The sequence below is a fragment of the Lepisma saccharinum genome, chromosome 2, assembly GCF_977018435.1.
Source record: "Lepisma saccharinum chromosome 2, izLepSacc3.1, whole genome shotgun sequence".
NCBI lineage: Eukaryota > Metazoa > Arthropoda > Insecta > Zygentoma > Lepismatidae > Lepisma > Lepisma saccharinum.
Window position 1 is genome coordinate 203,759,729 of NC_139230.1, and position 24,355 is coordinate 203,784,083.

A 24,355-nucleotide genomic window follows, 5' to 3' on the forward strand; every position below is an offset into this window, starting at 1 on the left:
GACGCTAAACGCACTAAGATGCTTACGAAAATGAATGGAAAAAGTTTGCGCTCGCTCAAAAGACTTTCCACTCTGAGACATACCAGCTAGGCCGGCCCTAGCTAATTCAACACCTTTCCCTGACATCAAACCCAGAAATCATTTTGTATTTGGGAGATAACATACACGACAATTGCTAGTGAAAAGCGAAAATCATATTTAAAATATTTTTGCCTAGCAATGAAATGAACTTTTTCTGTCGTATGGGATGCAAAATTTCAAAGAAGTAATTCGATCGAATTGCATACGGCAGAGGTATATACGTTTCTCGCACAGAGTTATTACTTTTATGCATACGAATCGATCGAGTCTTGAATCTCATTTCCTGTAGGATGTCTGGAATCCGAAATTGAAAGTTCAGGACTCGGCGCATTGCAGAAATCCAATGACTCTCCAAGAAGACGTTCAACAGCAGTCAAATTGACGTTTATGTTAATTTTCTTAAATATCACAATTTATTTACTAAACTTTCTCGATTGATTGATTTGGTTTATTTTACTTCGCTTTTCTGTCATTTTAAGCTAATCACGAAGATGATGATGAATAATGATTTGATAAAATTGATGAGAGGACACTCACAAAGAACATTCATGCCCAGTCCGGGATTCGAATCCGGGACAACCACGCAGCGAGTATATAGACTTCAATTTTGGTTATTTTACGAAGTACGTCACTTTTCTACCTTTTGGGTTAAGTGTGACGAGGAAGATGAATGATGAACAGATGAAATGGATGATGGGGCAAACACAATGAAACTGTCTATGCCTTGATCAGGATTCGAACTTGAGACCCCTGGTTCCGCAGCGCATTGGGACAACTCCGTCACGCAGGCTGGCACACAGAAAATATCAGTGGTTGAATTTTAGTAAAATCAACCTTTAAACAGTGTATACACAAACTCATGCTTCTGCATTTTTACAAACATCTAGCATATGAAACCACAATCTGGTTGATATCTATGGTGCTCATATTTATAGCAGTAGTTGTCCCATTCGATTTTATTTTAAGAAAATCAGATGTTGATCAAGGGCTGTGCCCATTTGCTACATTTTGTCACTGTCTCCTTGAAGAGAAACATCTCCCCTCCCCCATTTCCCCCATATCAAGCGGTTTGTCCTTCACATCATGTGAGGGTTCAAATAGCGGAATTTCTGACGGCTCAAATTGTCATCAACAATTATGTTGAATTACCGCTGGAAATTTATACCCATCAACCAGAACCAACGCATAAACAAGTATGATTGTGCAATTTACTTACTGTATTTCAAATTAGTGACATAATTTATATCATACAGTCGCTTCTGAGAATGCGAACCAAATGTTCATAAGTGAAACGTTAATTTACATTATTATTTTGGACCAAGTAAAATCACTGTAGCTTACAACTAAATCGGTGTAAAATAGGGTAATCGTAACGTGCATTGGTTACCCACATATCCTTAAATTATACGTGAAAAGATATTCGAAAACGAAAAAAAACAGCGGAGAAGGGACTAGACGTGCTAACCACACGTCGCTCACTTGGCAAGCCTTGGCCATCTGTTGAGCTACTAATAATTGTATAATGAATAGAGGTCATTATTGCTAAAAACTGATGATTAAGTGTATTATTATTTTATATCATTGGGATACTCTTCTATTTGATACTACAGATGAAAGATATTTGGCCCAACAGATTTATAATTTTTTATGATTAAAGCAATTCTCATACCTACGTCAATCGAGGGAAATTTTAGTCACGAAGTTGATATGTGGACTCGCGCATAAAAATCTCATTTCTGGAATTCGAAAAATTTCCCAATGGAACATTATCTTCTTTGAATTAAGTGATAGACCTCGATTCTGCATATTACCCTCTGCATTTTGAGGTAACTTATTTGTTCCAACTTATTTTTTCCTTGGGTTATTTTTCTGATCTATAAATTAACTGAATTTTTGCATCGACCATAAAAGCCTTGCATTTTTTACGGGCGTATGAACGATGCCAACTTTCAATCACCCCTCATGATGTTCATGAACGGAACACAAGTACTTTACCGGGACTCGAAACCAGAACTTTCGGAAGTCGCAGGTGTGGATGACTCGTTCCGTGACTACTCCCTGGTCGCAGTCTGCATTCTATATCTTTATACACAAAGAACGACTTCAATTCTTTCTTTGGTAGATAGGTGGGTTAATGTAAATCTCCGTAAATATCCACTCATTTAAAGAGCGTCCTAGGATTTGGATTTCCCTTAAAACCAGCGGTTGACATTCCATTAATTTTCTTAACCTAATACTCTCAGAGAGATGTTTCTCACATGGAGTTTATCTCTGGAGAAAAGGATTGAAATCGATTCCCGGTTGAGGCATCCGTGCTCTGCGCGGCGGATAAATGGTCTCTTACGCGCTCTTTCTTTATGTTCCATAATTGTCTTTTAAGATATAAAAATGTAAGTAATAGTAGGCATACATCATCCTTTCCCTGGCAATCTACTTATCCAGTTCGAGATTATCTCAGGTTTCGTCTTCCAGAAAATCATAAAAGTTTTCGTGTTTTCCTCTCAATAGAGCATCATGTAAAAGTTTTTGTTTTGCGTGCTTCATAGGCAAGGGGCCGTGTGTTCACATTGCGGATACAGATTTTCATCATTAACAATTATAGTATTTCTATTTCATTATATAATTAAACATAGGTGGTTACAGTAATTCGGGACATTAAGTAATTAAACCGTGCATTTTCTAGGTACCCCCGTTCACCGCAGGGCACCTCATACTTTCAAAATACCAACTTTCGACTCGTTCCATGCGTCTTAGTGAAATTAAGTTTGTAGTTTGTATGCTGTAGTGTCTGTTTCGAAACGATTAGTCTGTTAGGAAGTTACTGAATGACTATTTAACTGTGTGTGTGGTGTGTCACGAATTTTATATCATTTTAGATATAAGAAACTTAATGACAATCTATGTATTAATCAGCAATATCCAGATGGAAAACATATTATCCCTCCTTGAACATTTTGGAGATACTAGTTAACTCTTTTATACGTGTCCGGTATGTTATATAAATATGAAATAAAATTTGTGTTATTAGGCTCATTGTTACGAATATATATATATATATATATATATATATATATATATATATATATATATATATATATATAATTTACGTGCTTCCGAATCTGTTTTGTTTCAGTCCTCAGTCAACATCCATCCACAATTAAACAAATTACCTTGTCCTGTGTAAAAAATATTACTGTCACAGCGTGAGCGAGAAAATGTCAGTTTGTGCATCATGCGGTTCCGAGTACCATTTATGCGAAGCCCTGTTGACATCTCCTAGCTAATTTATCAGTTATGCAGGTCTGACAGGCGTATAGAAAGAAAAATTGGATTTTCTCTATATTTTCTTTTGTTTCCTATAATTGTTCATGCTTCTGGAACGTTTTAAATGGTTTTCTAGGCAAATACCTGCAGAAAAGTGAAAAAAATAGTCTATAACTATTACAACTATGGTGGAACCACAGGCAAAAGAGCCTGCGCAAAACCTCGTCTCCTGTGCATCGTACTTGCGTGGGGAGGGGGCAAAGTTGAGCATACTTTCTTATGGCTCGAGTTGAACCGACGGAGGGGAAGGTGCGCGAGGACTTTTGGTCGAAGGTTCTTTTCCTTGTGGTCGCTCTATAGGTATAGTCTGGTATTAAATTTGAGTGAAATTGGTTTACACTTGCAAAGCTGGAGGACGAGAAATGGGAGCAGAGTTAGAACAGATTTATATGGAACCTTTTTTGGACCCGTATTGTTTTCTTTTGCGTGAGATTTCGTTTCCGGGATCAAATTGATAAAGATAAATCGGATCTTTGAGGTCCAGTACCCATTTACTCTTGCCGATTTTCTTTTCCGGACCGGAAGAGAATTCATTTACAGTTAGTTTCTGGACCTTTAACAACCCTGGTCTATCGTCCTCAGTTGCAGACTTCGAAGCATATTGTAACTTGCAGAAACTAGAGAAAAAACAATAAGGAGATGAGTAAATTGTGTCAAGTATACGTAATACTCACGCTGAACACATAATTTCAGTAAATGCTGTGTAATGTGATGGCGAAACTATAACAGATGACTCAGTTATCTAGGGGAACGGAAGATCGATGCTTGCTTGTGCTATTCCTAATTTTCTCTGTTCTATCTCTCCTTGGGATACAGTATGTTATTTATTCTCAAATTTTATTCTAGATAGAGCTTGAAATTAGCAACGTCACCCTAATTTATTATAACTTTGGGAATATTAAAATATGAAACAACTTCTACAAAAGTTTTAGTAGCTTTTGAAATCACATTCAAACAAAATGATGTACTCAAGTTGACACATCATTAAGGATAAGGGGATATCTTCATTACACTACTAATTGCACACTTTTTCATAATCTGTTTATTTGCACGTCCATGTCACTTGGGATTTTCGTTTACTTGTAGCTTCTCTAATAGTAAAAATAGATTCAAAACATTCCTGTCACATGCATAAATTCGAAACTCAATAAAATGAATTTAGTTCACTTCCACGTTGCTTGTGTATGTGCATTTTCTTTTGCAGTTTTCAATATTTCATGTAATTCTAGTTAATAGCAGCGATGAGGATGAACGATGAAGATATTAAGTAGATAAAGAAAGAAGCACTAAAAACATCAACCATACCCGAGCTTTGAATCTCGAGTCCCTGACTCATTTATTTTGTGCTAACGACTTTACCATGTGCACCGGCAAGACTTCTTTGATGTCGAACACAAGAGAAATAAGCCATTGAATGGGTGAGAATGAAAATAAGAGACGGAGAGAAAGTAGCCAGAGATGTGGTGCACGACATGGCGAGTCTCTTGTTGCTCCAAAACAAGACTGACCTGTTCTGTTTCTGGTTGTTTGTCTCTTTCCGCATTTTGCATATTTTTTTCTCGCTGACGAATATCCATAATTTTCCTTTTCAGAGAAATATATAGAGGAAGAGGGATATTCTTATCGTTTTGAATCTCAAAAGACCCACCTCTATTTTAAACACCTCTCTTCTCTCTTTTTTCTACCGGTGAAGGCACATAATGGTTCGGATTCCACTTTAAACTGTAAGTCCAGTCCCGAATAGCCTTACTGTGCACAAAGTGGACTTTTGTCCTTATCCCCTCTCTCTCTTTCTTTTTCTTTGTTTCTTTCTCTACCTCTGTTCTTCTCCTACTCTCTCTCTCTTTCTTTTTAATTATTTTCTTTCTCTACCTCTGTTCTTCTCCTCTCTCTCTCTTTCTTTTCTTTCTTTCTTTCTTTCTCTACCTTCGTCATTCTCCCCTCTCTCTTTTTCTTTCTATATTTCTCTCAGCACCTGTCCTTCTCTCTTGTCTCTCTTTCTTTTTTATTTGTTTCTTTCTCTACCTCTGTCCTTCTCCCCATCTCTCTCTCTCTTTCTCTATGTCTACCCCCCTTGTATGTATTTATGTATACCCGTGTTTCACTGTAGATGACGCATTTTTCGAGTATAAGCCATACGATTGCATTGATTTGATTTTTACTATTTAGCGACGCTTTTCTTTCAGTTTTGGCTAATCGAGACGATGAGTATGAAATCGATGAAGGGACTCTCACAAGGAACAACCATGCCCAGGCCGGGATTCGAACCGGGGACCCCTGGCATCATAACGCGCTATTCTAACCACTCCGCCACGGAGGTCGATCCGATTACATAGAGCAGTGGTACTCAACCATCGTGAGACCGTGGCCCGGTAAATGCTTTATTAAAAGTTGATGTCCAGATCCCAACAATTTTACTCGTAAATATCTTTCTAATATTCTAGTTTATACATTTATTAATATGAACAGTCACAGGCAATGAAAATGGGACACCTAGATCCTGAAATCCTGGCTTCCCTGCAGTGTGTTGCTCAACTCTACGACTGTAGCAGAACTTGCCCTTGAAAACTTGCCATTGCATTTTGCCCACCGCCTTAGTGTTAGGCAACACACAATGCAACGCAGCGCAACGCATTCCAGGGAAGCCAGTATTCCAGGATCTATGTGTTCCATTTGTATTGCCTGGAACTGTATCTTAGAAATTCTATATTAATTAATAAATTGTGGTACGATCATAATTCGATTATGTTTATAGCATGACGTGTTGACAAATATATAATTAGATCACAAAATATTTGTTAAAATGTAAAATTTAAGATGAACGTCTCTCAGCCCAGTATAATTGATTCGTGAGCCTGGTATAATTGATTCTAGGGCCCGGTACAATTGGTTACAGAGACAAGTACTGGGCCGCGGCCCGGCGGTTGATGACCACTGTCCTACAGTATGGAATGGCAAAACTGATATTGTGAGTTAGCTTATTGCCTTGCATGTTAGTTGGGAGTTTTTCGATTGGAGATTTAGGTCGTTCTGAAAACACAATGAGTTATGGCCTGCATACCGCTTTGTTGAGCCAACAACTCGCAGTCAAACTAGAGAAAAGACTTACAGAAGAAAAATGAATGTTCTCTTCTGCCGCAAGCAAACCTCACTAAAAAATATCGGAGCAAGGGAACACCAAGCACAGAATAAATCGAGTCGGAGTTTTAATGAAATAGTTTGAATAGAGTTGCGCCAATTTTTTCCCACCAAGAATGACATTCAGATCGTGCTAAGAAAGAAAGCCAACAATGGCAAGGAATAATGTGCATCTAGGAAAAAAACAAACATGTTGCCATATTCCAAAAGAACGAAAAAATCACTACTGAACATACTGGGTTAGTCGTAGCTACAGAATGGTGGTGAAAATGGGTGAAACAAATATCAGTATGATATTGTTCAGAATATTTCAAACAATTTGTAGTTTTCCTGTGTGAAATATCTATGCTTTATTTTTCAATTTACAGTAATCGTCGGCTCGGCGGTCGATTTTTGATCTCGTCACCGAAGTTTCCTTGTTAGAGCCCCGGGCTGGGCATGTACAGTCACCGCCAATAAAAATGGGACACATATATATCCTGAAATACTAGCCTCCCTGCAAGTCGTTATGTGTATTGCCTAACTCTATGGCGGTGGTAGAAGTTGCCATTGAAAATTTGTTACTAAAATCTACTTATCGTCGTAGAGTTAAGTAGCACACATAACTCCTCCCAAGGAAGCTAGTATTTCAGGATTTAAGTGTCCTATTTTTATTGCCTGTGACTGTACGTTAGGTGTGGGTTTCCTTCATCAAATTGATCTAATCATCACTTTATCTCGTCGCCAAATGTTGCAGAAAAGCGACGTAAAATAACAAAAATACAAACAATATGTATTCTTCACCCAGCTAGCCTCTGTGTCAGACTTGTTGTGGTGCTACGACGCCCGAAGCCTAGGTTCAAATCATGTGTAAGGCATAAATAAACAAGTTCATCATCCATCCTCACCGTCACTATTAATTGGGGAGATATAAAAGCGACGTAAATTAACCAAAATAGAGCCACCGTAGCTATTCGCATGTATACCACTAAATTAGTATAACGCCAAATGAAGCTCCATAACATGTGAAAACGCGAAAGTGTCTATGTAGGTATTGAAATACCAACTTAATCACAAAAATGAAACTAAAAATTTATTTCATGAGTTAAATTAATTGAAAACATGATTCGCAAAAGTTATGTTTATGTATTCATTTAATTTGAGAAAATACTTTTCAAGTTTATCCTATGTTATGCTTGTACATTTTTTTTCGCATCACGTTTCAATATTATCTTTTGACATTCGGCATTAGGTTCGACTATCGCAGATTTTTGCCATATGAGTAAATATACATATATGAAAAACTTAGTCTACTACAGCCGAACTCCTTGGAGGAGTGGTTAGCATAGCGCGTTATGACGCAGAGGTCTCGAGTTTGAATCCCTGCCTTGGCATTCTTTATGAGTTTGTGTTGTTTGGTATAGTTGGTGTTTTAAGTCCATTTTATGCACAGTAAGACTTATCGGAACTGGACCTACAGTTTAAAGTGGGATCCGAATCACTATGTGCCTCCATCGGGTATCGAACCCGGGACCTCTTCATTATAAGGCGAAAACGCTACCAGTGCGCCATCGGAGAGGCCTTTTATGAGTGTCCCTTTATCAATTTCATCATACCATCTCTCATCCTCATCTTCGCGATTAGCCAAAAGTGGCATAGAAGCGAAGTAAAATAAACCAAATCAATCAATCAATTCATCTACTAGAGTTAACAATGATTAGCGTCAGTATCTGGTATTACTAGCTGTAAAACTGTAGACCCTGGGTTCGAATTTCAATGAACACATCGACATTACGGTGTAGTCTTTCTTGCTCATCTTGATCTTCCATTCCAACTACCCCTTCCAGAAAGAAGTGAGGTAGAAAAGGGCCGCAAATTAGCTGAACAAAAAATGCAAAATAATTAGGGTGAGCGGAAAAAAAGAGCTGAAAGTTTTGCCATCTGAGGTTAGCTTACATAAACACCCCGTTGGCCTTCGAGTTCTCAATGAAGGCCGTAATCAAGTACGTAATTGTTCACCTGACTTCCCGGGAGAGCCAAACCCATTAAAGCATTATGTTACTCGCGAAGATGCTACATGAAACCGACTCATCCTTTTTTCGGGGTCACTCTTTTGATTATGAACTTCGGAACTCCAACTTGATTATATTAGAAAAAGACATTGCCCTCGGCTAATTTTGTCGCCGAAAACATTATTTAATAGTGCTTGAAGTTTTGTGTCAGCTTTTGTTGTTCGCTCTGGTCTGCACCATTAGCTCATGCTGTATACACGAGTTAAATTCTTTTACAACTCCTCAACATATAAATTATCCATGCATCATGCAAGAATATCTTCTGAAAGAGAAGCAGACTAGTACTTAATGATAACATTCAGCAGAGATTTTGCACTCTTCTTCTTAATTACATACGTGAAATACTTAAGATTTCTCCTCGAGAGTGAAAAGTAATTGAAGAAAAATGCTTCTAATTATAGTTTAATTTAATATAATTCATTTACTGTAATAAATTGTACCTCTCGTTCAGGCATCTTATTTATATGTATGATATAATAGTGGTTTAGTGTATTATTTCATTGAGTATGTTGCTATGGTGCTTCATAATTGGGACCTCTTTTTAGATCAAGCCATTTATTATTCACATTAATATTAGCACTACTTACATGAATATCTTTCATATTATTTGGTTAGCACTCCAACAATAATGACAAAAAATAATGAAATTCATTTTAAAACAAAAGTTTTATACAGTTTAAGTTCACTTTTTCCTAATCGGGTCTAGATTTACAGTTCAGAGAGGGTTTCATTGTTTGATTCATTTGGTTTATTTTACTTCTGTTTTCTGACACTTTTGGCAAATCACGAGGATGAGGATGATTGATGATATGGATGAAGGAACACTCACAACGAACACCGAGGCCTGCATTCGGACCGGGACTCGTGGCGTCGTACTGCGCTGTGCTAACCACTCCGACACTAAGATTGGTTAGTTCAAAGTGGGATTTGAACCTTTGTGCAATATGCCTCCACCGAGAGTCGAACCTGGGATATATAGATCACAAGGCAACAACGTTAGCCACTACTCTATCAAGAGGACCGAAATTCAAATAAGAGAATAGATACAAATACCAGCACCCCTTACACCTCAGAGTTCAGAGAGGAAGACTGTATCAAGAGTGGCGAGGGGGTGCAGGTGAAAAGACTAAACGACAACATCCAAAACATACATCCCAATTGCAAGCAACGGAAGAGTGTGGCAATTGAAGATGGCGAAGTATCTCATAAGGAACGTTGACTAGCCCAGAATCTTCTCTCACCTCTGTCACAAAACGACGCCATTCAGACGCTGCTATTCACTCAAGGGACTGACTACAAATAAAGATTGATTGACGTGCGGAGATTTCAAATCTTATGAAGTAGTGAAGAGTGAGCTGCAAAACATCTGTGCTTTTTTAAAAATAATTTTTTGAGTCCTCTTTATGCTCCGATCACGACTGGACCTACAGTTTAAAGTGGAAGCTGAACCACTACTACCAGAAATTGAACTTTGGTGAGACTGAGAGAGCGAATAAGCAATGCTATGAGGATCATTCTGAGACGGTAGATGAGACAAAACCGCCTTTGACTGAAAACTCAACCTAAAGAAATAACGTGAAGAATTTTGGCTGTTGTATTTTTTAAAAATATTCACGCATAACGTTTCGATCAAATGCTCTTTAATTGTGTTCATCTTTTAACGTACTTTAACTTTTCTAACATATACATATAAACTTACTAAAACAAAAGAGAAGAGGGTAAGTAGCCTTTTAATTTAGTTTTGCAATTAGTTTGATTGATTGGATTTACACCAATAAATGCACACAAACATACGAAATTGCGAAGATTATAAATATTGAAATTAATTTGCAATAATTTTCAAGGTTTGTTTTTGCTATTCGTTTGTTAAGGTTCACCCCTTTATGTATACTGCTACCTTAACTGCATCAATTTGGATAAACGGTGATAATGACGAAAGATAACATTTGTAGCATCTCTCATTTATTCAACAATGATTACATCACGAATATGGAAATGGTGAAAAATCTATGTTGTTGTAAACAAACTTGTTCGAGTTTGATCACACCATGGAATTTGAATTAAACAAACCAAATTTAACGCGAAGTAAATTCCATAAACTATTATCAGATCCACACAACGCGCATGGAAAATTAATTATCTTGGTTCTATTAGCCCCGCTTAATGGGAAGAAAAGTGCTAAAACAAACGATGTATATTGGATTGGACTGCTTCCAAAATCTAGCCTAAATAGTGGCCATTACATCAATCAGTTCAATGTTCGACTGCTCTCAGCTTGCGCATGACTAGTTTGCGTGTTTAAAAGCTGATGTTACAAGCGATAATGAAAAGATGAATGGAACGAAGCCACAGAATCTTGAGCACGATAAATATCCATTTCTATTTCTTTTTTATTTGTCTATTTTTAAATAGATGGAGGGGTGAGGGAAGAGAGTGAATTGAATATTCTGCACATAAATTGAGTTTCCGAACCATATTCATATGTTAGTAAAGTTTTATACATTTTCTTGCAGCATTCAGTGAACTCAATTTTAGAAATCGATTTAGCGTGTTTGTGTATATATTCACATCCCATAAATTAAGATAAATTAAGCTGTTGAAAATCAACATGGTTTTCGTGTATTGCTTCATGCACGAACCTGTGCATTACAATTACAAAAGAATGACTAAATATTGATATGTTGAGAGAGAGATGAAATTTCAATTTATGTGTATTATCTGATATCGTTATATACGTATCAAAACCTATCACGTAAAATGTTTGGTAATAATAATTTGTAACTGTGTTGCACGTAAAGGATATGAGTAGAAAAATGTTGCAGTTCGTGTAAGAATAATGAAGAAGATGAACCACAGCCTCCCCGATGGCGCAGTGGTAGCGTCGTCGCCTTGTAATCAAGGGGTCCCGAGTTCGATACCCGGTGGAGGCACAAGTGGTTCGGATCCCACTTTAAACTGTAGGTCCAGTCCCGATTAGCCTTACTGTGCATAAAGTGGACTTAAAACACCAAATCAATCCAAGATGAACCACAAACAACACAGTATTTATGATGAAGAAAAGTAGAAATGAGATATACAAGGTGTAGAGTTAGTGACCCAGACATTTTCGATCCTGGACATAGTGTAAGTGATGTAATCAGCACAATTCTCCTAACCCCTTTTACACCCACCTCCCTCGGAGGGTTGCCTACACGCACCCATTGATCAGAGATTAGGTGAGTCACAGAGCCACTTTATGCAGGGAAATTGTCAGGAGAATTCCCACCTGAGATAACCCACCTCTGGAACCGAACCCGGGTGTTCCTGCTGGTACTCCAGATACTCTACATGCTGGGCCACAGTGGCTCAAGTAGTTATGATCAGGACGATAAAATTATCAATTTTCCTTGCATGTTTTGTTACTATTTATATAATAGTAATATACAGACGAAGCAACACAAGGAAAGAGAAAATGCAACATGACAAGGAAAGAGAAAATGAAACATGACATTGTATTTATACTAAAAATTCTCCAGCGACCTATATCATTGCCGTTATTCATCGGACATACATCTATGTATGATATCTGCACACAAGTGTAATGTTTTTCTAATGGCTATCTTGCCAACACCAACTGTATGAACAACTCAAGGTTGATACCCAAAACTTACTGGCTTTTAAATTGATCTTCTCACATATGCCAACAGTGCGATACTTGCATGTTTAATGGAATAGATCTTCGTGCATAAGCTTTTCCAAACTTTACTACAACCACGCAATGTCATCTCAACCTTTCGTCTCCACCAAAAATAACTTAAAGCATGTACAGACATTTCTGTCTTATTTGATCTTGTAGATTCCGGCGTACTCCATGTCTTCTCAAGTAAATGGAACTGGAGGAAGCTTCTTATGCCCCTTGAGATGGATACCCAACTTTGCAGTATCCTGCAGGAATATCTCTCTCTGCAAGCTTGGATATTGAGTTTCCGAGCTAAGAGAGGAGAACATCCTTGGCATTACAAAGGGTTATCAAACCCCAAAGTTTAATTGGATGCGGGTACCTTTCGTTGCAGTTTTGGGTAGTATTTTGTGACTTTCTGTCAAGAGTCGAAGAATGGCAATGGCGAGTAAAAATTGGAGCACCGTTATATTTCTCCCTACAGCAATTTTCATGAATTACAAAAGGTCAAAAAGGTGCTAATGTAGTCTTTAATATTCAATCCATTAAATAACACTTTTTCTAGAAATTGAAGTAAATTGCAAATGTTCTAACACCGTTTCGACATGGGAAAAGAAATTAGGAGGGTTCTTCTGATGTCGAGTTTGACTTATCTGGATATCTGATTAATTTCACGGAGATACTTTGATCTAAGGTCGGAATTTTTCCGCCCTTGACCCGGCATAAAGCGGCTCTGGGACTCGCTCAGCCTCAAATCAATGGGTACCTGGGGGTCAGCCCTGGGGGGGGGGGGGTAAAGGCGGTCGGAGCGTGGTGCTGATCATATCGGCTCCAAAATGGTCGAGATCGAGAATATGTGGGGCCTTATCCCCACATCCCCTAAATGTGCCTTCACGGCAGGGTGCTATATGTACAGGGAATGTTACTTTGGCCCCTAGAAGTACTGCTAAACCGCCCCGAGTCTAACAGGTTGTCCTTCCATCGCTAGCGACGTCTCGGCAATCAGAAATTAGAGAAAATGTAGTATGCTGGCGAGTAAGCAAATTGTAGCGAAGGTGGAAAAGAACAGCGATTACGTACACGCTATGGACGACTTCCGTGGCGGAGTCCCACAGGGTCCCGACTTCGAATCCCGACTTGTGCATGGATATTCATTTGTGAGTGCCCCTTCATCAATTTTATCATATCACCACTCATCCTCACCCTCGCGATTAGCCAAAAGTGGAAGAAAGGCGAAGTAAAATAAACCAAACCAATCAATCAATCAACGTACACGTTATTCCCATGTTTCAGATACACTATTACATTTTTTGTGTCTATCGAAGAAACTAGTTTGCAAAATTCTCATGGCGATGGTTAGTATATTGTGAATTCCTCTGTAGCTTATGCATGCTTTGGCTTTCTCACACGAGGTTGAATCAGTCTATAGCGGCAACGTAGCGTGAATCCTTCTCTGAAGGCAAGCGTTTGGTAAGCACGGGAAGGACAACACGTTAGACCAAACACGGTTCACTTATTGGAAAACTGACTTCCTTGATACAGGTGTTAGCTTCGAACGCTTCAAAACTTCAAACGATATTAGATAATGTATATTATCTTCATCTTATAATTAAAAAAGATGATGACAAAGATAGAATTACACCATACTATGATCCAGCAAGTCTTATTTAATTTAATGCAATTTAATATATTATAATGTTTTTTTTTGTACTATGATCAGTATACTCATTATATTTTCTGAATAAAAAAATAAATTACGCAATGGCAATGTATATGGATTTATCGGACTCCTCACTGTACTATCTTCAAAACTCCACAGTTGTACTCCCGGATGGCGCAGTCGTAGCGTGGAGGCACTTAGTGGTTCGGATCTCACTTTAGAACTGTAAGTCCAGTCCCGATTAGCCTCACTGTGCATACGGTGACCTTAAAACACCAACTCAGTCACTCAATCCACATTTGTGCTGTACTCTTGCAAGCTTAGCTAAAAAAAACTTTATCTTGCAAGTAACCAACAACCAGGTTCATTTTACAAGCGCTATCGCATTGTTTCCACATGAGATGGGCTATGTTACATTATGCTAAATTAGCGTAATTCATGTTCTCTACACTGGTTACAAACACGAAGGAACTTACACTTAGAAGCATCAAAATTTATAACGCTGTAAACCCTTTCATGTTGCCACAAGTTTGGAACTTCTCCCATTCATTTTCTCCATATCCAAAACAACTGTGTCATACAATTGCATTCTTTCTGTGTTACCGAGTCCGCATTACTGTCAAAAAGAAGAAGTTGGTCACATTTACAATGGAATTCAAATTTGCATACCAAAGTTTCTACTGTGACTGCAGTCTGGCGGTCCAAACCTCGAGGTGTAGTGGTTAGTGCACCACACGCGCTGTGACAATAGAGTTAGTGATGGATGTAATGAGGGGGATATCGGGCTTCCCTCGCAAATTTTCTTGAACCGAATAGAACCACGTTCATGTCACCTAATGACTACTCTTGTAGTTTTAATTTTCTAACTACAACTGCAAAGAAATGTAATTGTGTACAGACTGGAAACACTAAAATGCACTTAAAATTAGCATTCCTGAAATGAAATTATATATACACATCAGCAGGGCCCGGATTTTGATCACATTTCATCTTTTAACTGGTGCAACGTAGACATTGCTAACTAGTACACCCTCCTCAGGTTGAAGAAATGTAATTTTTTTGGGTCACTTTTTGGTCAATTTTTACCATTTTTTATTTTTCGGTCATTTTTTAAAATTTTGCGTCATTTTCAGGTCATTTTTTAAAAGTTTGCGTCATTTTCAGGTCATTTTTTAAAAGTTTGCGTCATTTTAGGTCATTTTTTTTAAAAAAAATTGTGTCATTGCATGCTGAAACATAAGAAGTTCAACAATTTCTGTTTTGTCTGAATGTTATCTTGCGGTGCTTACTCTTGTGTTTAACTACCAGCGCAACAAAGCCTGTCTGAAAATCGCGAAATGCAACATTGTCGAGTTTCTTATTCACATTCCGTACAACACACCAAGGTGAAGAAGCAATTGTTAAATTGTTTGTCTTCGAATATATATTATATATATATATATATATATATATATATATATATATATATATATATATACGTATGTATACAATATCCTATTTGTGAAAAATTTTGTTCATAACGATGGAACGATTCAAACCTACGAGCCCTCGAAAAATAAAAGTTTATCCTGTATATATGTAACCACGCTTCACAGATTTACTTTGCTACAGACTTTTTTTCTGTCGGAAAACAACAACGAAGGCTGGTTGCATCAAAACGTGGCACCAAATAGAAAAGAAGTTATTAATAAAAGTTGTTCGCTTTGATGTCCTACATGAGCCGTGAAAGTTTGTTGCTGTTGTGTGGTATCACCCTACATATACATAGGTATATACTGTTTCCGCTAGAGAAAGTTTTGCCTAACATCACTGCGAAACATTTCGTTTTTCTCTCCAGCGAGATTCACATTTAAGAATCAGCGAAACCATTGCGCACGGAATGATCTGTAGTTATGAGATGGATCTTACCTTTTATGTCAGTAATGAACTTCGCAATAGTGAACCAACCGAAAGGCAGATTTTACGTGGATTTCTAAGAGAGTGAGAAATCGATGCTACTCTTACGACATGCCACTTTAGAGATATCAATATTAAAGCATCGAAGCCGTGAAAGTATACCTATGTGACTGTCACTTCAACATTTTCTCTGAAGATTGTAGGGCTACAATACAATTATGGATTTGGTGAACTGAAAATCAATGCCAATTATCTTGATTTTTCTATGGACCAGTGTGACACAATAGGATACCTATTGATATATAGGGAACTACGTATTAAATGCAGAAGAATGTATGTCTGTCTAAATCAGTTTGTTTCTAAGTTACTGCGTGTAAATAATCTGTATAGAATGTATGGCAGGTCATATTTCGACGATTCTGCTTTAGAAGTGCAGGAAAAGAAAACATTGTTAGATATTTCTGCCTAATCAGGTGACTACTAATGTACCATACCTCAATTAGGCACCTTGTTTTATTATTAACATTCCTAAATAGGAAGGTTTATTGCTGCAGCAACACAAGCCCCATCTCTTCTATCCCAGGGCAAGATCAATAAATCATGACCATGTCTCCTACTTTAGTTGAATTGTGTTTAAAGATGGCATGTGTGCTTCATATATTGCCTTTAAAATTTTGTTGGACAGATTTTCCTGGAACAAATGTTGCAATACATATTATATAACATGGCAAGATACAAGTTATTACAACTACTGTTAATGGCCTTTGTCTTACCTGTTTTAGTATTTTCCACTTCTAACCAAACGGTGGGTTCTGAAGAAACTTCGTCCACTTGTAAAGAACTATCAGGTAGATAACCACACTCATTCACACACAGAGACAGCAAGTTGTAACTCAACGTCTTTAACTTAGAAAGATACTGCAGTTCGTAAACAAAAGCTTTCTCCTTGTAAAGACACGATACGTTGAAAATCAAATGTTTCCATTTCTACCAAAGATGAAGCTCCACACCAATTAAATAAATGCACATAAATAAGCCAATCACGTCAACCTCCACAATTATGTCAGGGTCTAAATCATCATCTTCTGATTCTGCATGTGCTTCGGACTGTAAAGGAACTTGAGTTGGCAGATTAACTTCTTCCACCGGATTTGAACGAAGGTTAACTTCATTAGATTCTAAACAAGCGGCAGGTTTCTTAGCTTCCTCTGCTCCTAACAAATACCATGTTTCAAAAGGAACCACTTCAAATTCTAAATATAATGCAGGTTGCATAGAAATCCATGCTCGTGGAGGTCCTTTCTGTTCTGCAAAAGAGAGTACAGGTTTCAAACAAACGTCTTCCAATCCAAGACCAGTAGGACGGAGTATTCCGAAGCCTGTCTCTTCTAAATAAACACTGGATAGCAAATCAACTTTTGCCGCATCTGAGAAACAGTAGGTTGCAGTAAATACTCCTCCAACTTCTGAAGGAATGGCAGTATGCGAATAATTTTCTTCCGGTTCTAATAGAGCAGGAGGTTGTAAATCACCTTTGTCCTCATCCAAGAAACAGGTGATTGGAAATAATCCTCTACTTGCAAACAACTCCCAGACGTTAATTGGACTTCTCCAACCTCCTAGGGACGCTAAGTTGAAAATCAACGTCACCCACATCTAGAGAGTTGTCAACCAACTTCTTTCACTTCTGGGAAACAGGAGAAGTAAACAAACGTCTTCTAGTTCTAATGAAACACTAAATTCTTTCACTTTTAAAGAAACTTCTTGAACTTCTCAATATTTAGTATTCTTCTATTCTTCTTCTAAATAGACAGCAAGTTGAAAAGAAACTTGTTCTTCTTTTTCTTTTTTATATCAGAATTTAGATTTAGATGTGAGATTGTAAATATTGTCAGATTACAAGCTAATTCTTTAAATCCTGTGATTGCCAGGTTTGGAATAAATTCTATTGGTTCTAATAAACGGTACAGCTAAGAACCTTCCACTTTTGAGGATTTTCTCAGATTCTAAAGCAACCTGTTTTTAAGAAATGAGAGATTGGAAACCAATTTATATCTCCAAGTTAAACACCAGATTTTTAATCAAATTGTCCTAATTGTAAAAGTAGTTCTGCCCAAAGTGATTCAAATTCTGAATGATTGTCAGATTACAAACGAACTTTTCCAACTTGTATAGGTAGGCTCCAAACCAACAAAAACAATATGAAACAAGTAAGAGATCACAAACTAAATTAGCGGAGAACAAAATTATTCCACCTCTAAAGAAGCTGCAAATTGCTGACCATCTTGTTTCTGTGGTTGTAACTGGTGGTTGTAAACAAACTAATTGCAACAGTAAGAAGCAGAATGACCTGTTTTACTTTTACGAAATGACAACTGTTTCCACTTTTAATGAAACGTCAGATTGTAAAACAGCTTTTATACAATGTGCAAATTATTGAACGTTGCGAACCAATGTGTCGTTCGTCAGTCTGTTGAAGCTTACTTTTCGTCTTCTTCTTTAATGTAAATGAAAGCTGAAAAGAGAAGAATAAATATTGGATTAGAACAAATCCCAATATCCCAATTAAGATAATTGTATGTTTTGAATTTTTACAAAATAAGGATGGACGAACTTGTATTTTGAATCAACCACCAAACCAGACAGACAGGCACCCAAACCGAGAAAATAAATTCTCACTGTGTACCATTCAAATGCCGGTCTTTGCCCCTGATGAACAAATGACCTTTCGGCACTTTGTTACTTTGGTGAAACCCTTACCATTTTTATCATATTTTCCGCGTTGCGTCCGAAGATACTACAGATATATTGCACTTGAAAGATTGATTTGCAAGTTATGCCGAAGCCAATTCGTTGTGAGGCGTGCGTTTTAGATTGCCTGTCTGTAAGGGGTACATATTTAATTCAATTTCAAACTTCAGCTCCAAGGACCTGCGCAAGACTAACACACTTTTGTTGTCCATGACTATGCAAACATATGAACAGAATGTACACAAGGAGAAACAATAAGAATATAAAACACAAGAAAATAAATTGTCGCGCCTTGAAAGAATGATCTGTAGAGAAGGAAAAGTGGTTGAAAAAAGGGAAGGCCAGAAATGAGTGTTGGCTCGATGACCAAAATGTCATGGAAACTTGGTATTTGAAGAGAGAAGCCAAAAGGGTTGGATCATGGAAGAAGAGAGGCGGGGAAGGAGAAATTCTAGAAAAGAAACGAGGAGTTATTTATTTCGAGTAGGGGACATCTGAAAGAACGAGGTTCTCACGTAGAGTGTTTGTTATGTCACTGCATATTTACTTGGCAAGCCCGCCATCTTAGGTTGCGCTGACCTTCGATTGGAAAGACGAAATCGATGCTGTCTTTGTTGGTGTGACGTTCATATCGAATTCGCAATAGATCCGGTGCTTTATAGAGTGCGGAGTACCGCAGAAACACTCAAAGTTGATCATCGAGAGTAAGTAAGGAAAACTCGTGCGTGCATGAGCACGTGTGTGTTTATAAATATATTCTTTCCAAAAAGAAAAAAATAAATTGAAATCTGTATAAAACTGAAGAAATTTCGCATTATCTCTTGTGTCCATTGTAAGATAAACTTCCTCTCCCCTGCTTCCTTTATAGTTCATTTGCTCTCATAACTATGATTTGCCCTTTCAAGTAAAAGATACTGATAAAGGATATATAAGTTCGGCGTGTGTATTTCTGAGACAGATGTGGAGGAAGGAGGAATAGCAATATTTCCTTTTCTCCTCAGATTTTCCTCTCCTTCTTATTCTTTGTTTTTGTTTTTATGGAGTTATGAAGAGGAAAAATCTCCCCGTCTTGTATTCTTAGAAATATTATTTTGAAAACATCTGGGTATGAACAGAAAAATAGACTGTTTTTGTTTAAGTGTTTTTGCAGAATATGAGATGAAACTCTCCATTCTTATTTTCGGACGAATGTGTATTTTTTTCTGAAATAGCAAGAGAAAAGTAAACAAAATCGCTTTCTTCTTCATACATTTCCCCTCTGCTTTCTTGTAATATCGTAGTCTATTCGTTTTTCATATCTCTTTTACCTTCTACTGCTTATTTTGAAATGCATAGAGAATAATGCACGGACCTACCAGTGAATAAGACCTACCAGAAGCATAAGCATAGATATACAGTGGGCTCTTTTTAATTCGAACTCCAAGGGTGCACGGAAAACGTTCGAGTTATCCAAAATCCGAATTAACAAAAATATCACGACATTAAAGGTAGTTTCAAGGGGAATAAACTTCTGTTCGAATTACCTATTAATTCGAATTATCCAAGTTCGAATTAAAGAGAGTCCACTGTAGATTATTTAAGTATATATATTTTATGAATACATAGTAGAAATAAATTTTAGATCCGAGACGTAAATGTGGTGTGAATTTCCTTGTTTTATCCAGCTTACTCGTAGATAAATGTAGAGTACAGTAATGCACATTTCGAATGGTGTTGTTCGATCTATAGAAAGTGGTCTAATACTGTAATATTTTTTGCTAATAAACTAAAAAATGGAAAAATGTATATTGAAATTAATATTAACGAAGCTCATAGGCAGTAATTAGAAAGTTCTTAAAATATTTATAATTACGTGATTTTGCAACTATATCCCTATAGTTATTTCTGGTGGCAATTTTTTGTAAGCACAACAGATTTTAAATTCATTAACTTCCAAATTAAATATTATATATTAATTGAATTTTGGCAATACGTCGTGATAACGCTTGGAAATGATCATAGAAAGAATCAATTGATTTCATTGATTTAATTTAATTAACTTGTTTAATACGTATGCAAGCTGTTTTCTTTACATAGAACAGGGCCTTCACAATGGTAACATCGCGGCCTTATAATCAAGGGGGCCTGGATTCGATACCCGGTGGAAGCACAAAGTGGTTCGGATCGCATTTTAAACTGTAGGTCCTGTTTTGATTAGCTTATCTGTGCATAAAATGGACTTAGAAACATTTCTTTTTTAAAAAAAACTTTATATAGAACACTTCAATACCAAACAAATTATTCTCCCGTTCCTCTTGGACACCAGATTTTGGTGGCTAACAATTAAAACACAATCTTTGGATTTTCTGTCCTTGTGTTCTTAGTGTGTACACTAAATATGCTATTCAGTCTCAACCTTTATCTTATATGTAGACACTGGGGTATATTCAGGGAGGGGCGAAACAAAATTAATGGTAATCTCTATATGTTGGCTAGAATACATGCACTGCTCAACACGCTGGGAGTACACGTTGTTTTAAATCCACTTTATGTTCAAATAGGCTACTCGCGACTGGACCTACATTTTAAGGTGTGATAGGAACCACGGTGCAATGTACCTATACCGGGGATCGAACACGGGATCCCTTGATTACAAGGCGACAGCGTTAACACTATGCTATCGAGGAGACTAGAGACCTATAGAAATTTCTACAGCTTAAAAAGAACATATATTGTGAAATTGCACGTGCACCACTGCGTATACAATCTTAATCATAGTCCTCGGATTTTTAGCATAGAGTTCATCGAGTTGTGTCTCCAAGGCTTGTTCCCACTTGCTTCTAAATTGTGTGCCGAGATACATTGTTGGCTTGTAATTATATTAAAGAGGTCTCCCCGATGGCGCAGTGGTAGCGTCGTCGCCTTGTAATCAAGGGGGCCCCGAGTTCGATACCCGGTGGAGGCACATTGCACAGTGGTTCGGATCCCACTTTAAACTGCAGGCCCAGTACCGATTAGCCTAACTGTGCATAAAGTGAACTTAAAACAAAAATTCAATTATATTGAAGTTGAAAATGTTAAAAGTGCTAACTTACTCAGACAACAAAAACTACGAAATGCAACTCTAATGAGGGTGCGGTGGAAAGGGAAGTGGCCGTGGTCTTTTCCGATCAATATTCGCCTGGAGAGAGTGATAGAAGTCACGGAAAACCCCGAGCTATAATACAAATGACGGAAGCAAGATTTGAATCTTTGATCTCGGGAATGTGCGCATGTCACCTTTACATCCAAATTTGTTCGATGTGAAAAATGCATCGTTGAGTGGCCGAGTCACGACCTCATCACCGAATGCTCCGGATTCGTGTTCCGACCTGGGGTGACTATTCGTTTGTCAGTGTCCCATCAAGAATGATCATCGTCGCGGTTAACATAAAGTGGCAGAAAAGGGACTTAAATTAAGAAAAAAAATACAAATTCTCGAGATTGGAACCGTAATTTTTTAAACAGTAAGATCGCCGGAAATTGTCGACATCAAACATTTTCCACCGTGGTTTGCTTCTAGTCCGTTGTTGGTGACGCTAATGGGGAAAACAAACATTTCCATCCAGGCGATGTGATGCTTGGCTTATTGGAGTTTTCAGATTTCGTGATCTGGCCAGCATCCTTGTTAGTACCCAAAGCATCGCCCTATCTCCACGTGACGCGGTTTGGCAAGTACTTGGCAGCTACTTGGCAGATCCTTCAGGGATCAACCACAGCAGCTCTTTTCGCACTACCATGCTCCTTTCAAAGTGCTGAACAAGATGGTACATTCTCGACCAAAACCATAGATGAAGATCACGGCAATTTAATCATAATCTTATTACATTTTAAACCACGTGTAATGAACCTGGTAGGAACCTGGACAAGACTAAGAACCACGCGAAGTAGTAAACAATAAAAAAATTATGCAATAAAGGCAATAAAAATGTAAGACACCTGCCGAGGGTCGAATCCCATGTGCGCAACTGAAAATATGAACATTCAATTTATTTATTGATTGACTCCTTGATTTGCTTTATTTTACTTTGCTTTTCTGCCACTTTTAGCTAATAACGAACGTGATGATGAATGATCGGTGTGATAAAATGGCTGAGGAAATTAAAGAAAGAAACACACATGGACAGCACACAACACAGGAGTAGACTGTGAATCCAGACGCCAGAGCTTCGCTAGTCTGCAAAGTCCAGTCCAGGGTGTACTACGTGGAAGGGAGGTTGACCTTTGGGTGTCTTCACAAAGGGTCACCCCTTTACACTCCTTCAATTATCTATCTATCTATCTATCTATCTATCTATCTATCTATCTATCTATCTATCTATATATATATATATATATATATATATATATATATATATATATCACACACAGACACACACACTCACATGTATTATATTTGATTGATTGATATTAATAATTGGTTGGTTTTGATTGATTAAGTTTGTTTTTAAGTCCACTTTATGCACAGAAAACTAATCGGGAGTGGACCTACAGCTTAAGGTGGGATCCGAAGCCCTATGTGCCTCCATCGCGACCCCTTGATTACAAGGCGATGACAATAAAGTGTTTGTGTGAATTTTAATATGATTAGTTATTTTAATAACTAATCCTATTAAATCAGTACCTGTAAAAGTATCTTTTCGCGAGAGACTCTTTAATATTTTTAGAAAATTCTTAGTTCAATTTCAATTCTTACAAAGTTCTATTACAATATAGTGTCGTCGAGCAGCTTGTACAGGATGCCTTTTTTCGTAGTTTTATCTTGCTTTTGTGTCATTAAATCCAGGGAAGTTTATTCTCCTTTCACCGAGACAAGCAGCTTATATCTTTCTGCTGTCTCTGAACTGCTGGTCTACGCTTTTACACAAATTGCTCTGATGGTTGGTGGTGATGGCCTGCGGGGCGCTTGTTGGGAATCAATGCGCTTTTAGCATATTGGAAGAAAGGGAGGATTAGAACATTCTATGGTATGAGTCACTTGAGGGTTTAGGTTAACGAACGTGAAGAGTAGTTGTCCGCTGCTATACTTTATGTTAGGATATTAAGATATTAGTTCCCTTTAGCCTTAGAAAGAAGGCATATATATTTGTGAAAATGTGTGAAATCTGCAGTTAAACTTTGAAAATAAGAAAGACAAAAACGTCGTTGCCTTGTAATCAAGGATTCCCGGGTTCGATACCCGGTGGAGGCACAAGTGTACCGGATCCCACTTTAAACTGTAGGTCCAATCCCAATTAGCCTTCATGTGCATAAAGTGGACTTAAAAGCAAAATTCAAATTCAAGAAACACTAATATACAAATTTCCAATCCAGGGTGAGTCATTGGTACTTACTACTTAATTATTGGTATAGACATATCATTTGAAGTAAATTATGCAAACTGCAAACGATGTTAAAATGTTCCACTATTTCATAAACTCATTCTTATTATTTGATCTCCTGCGTCGCCTTCGGTGCGAGAGGTCCCTGATTCGATTCTAGTTGGAACCCCCCAAACCTTCTGTGTTGACCCAGCATCGCGAGGACAATTAGAAAGCTACTTGAAAAGAAGTATCGGGATCCGGTCTCGTAAGTCAGACAACAGCGACGATGGGACTCGATGATCACCCCACGAAAAAGTCGCTTGGCAGACCCTGGCCTTTAGAGGGTTGCTGCTCCATGGAGTTCAGTTTTATTATTGTTTTTATTTGTAACTATTCGTTTTCTTCCGTAGGCAACGAAGATATTCTCGATATAGCCTCGCTTCAGGGGTATCCTTCTTGGCAATCATATTTTCAC

The 24,355-nt window shown here is 37.7% G+C and overlaps 2 protein-coding genes across 6 annotated transcripts in view; one reads left to right on the forward strand and one right to left on the reverse strand.

The window, feature by feature from the left end:
• The window catches only part of BORCS6 (BLOC-1 related complex subunit 6), a 179,345-nt gene that overhangs the window by 103,950 nt on the left and 51,040 nt on the right, over positions 1-24,355 (reverse strand). The window contains exon 2 of the mRNA XM_083117910.1: positions 16,582-18,323. The gene's annotated coding sequence lies outside the window, so the exon portion shown is untranslated. The remainder of the gene's footprint in view (positions 1-16,581; positions 18,324-24,355) is intronic.
• The window catches only part of LOC145984273 (uncharacterized), a 466,606-nt gene that overhangs the window by 17,780 nt on the left and 424,471 nt on the right, over positions 1-24,355 (forward strand). The window lies entirely within an intron of this gene.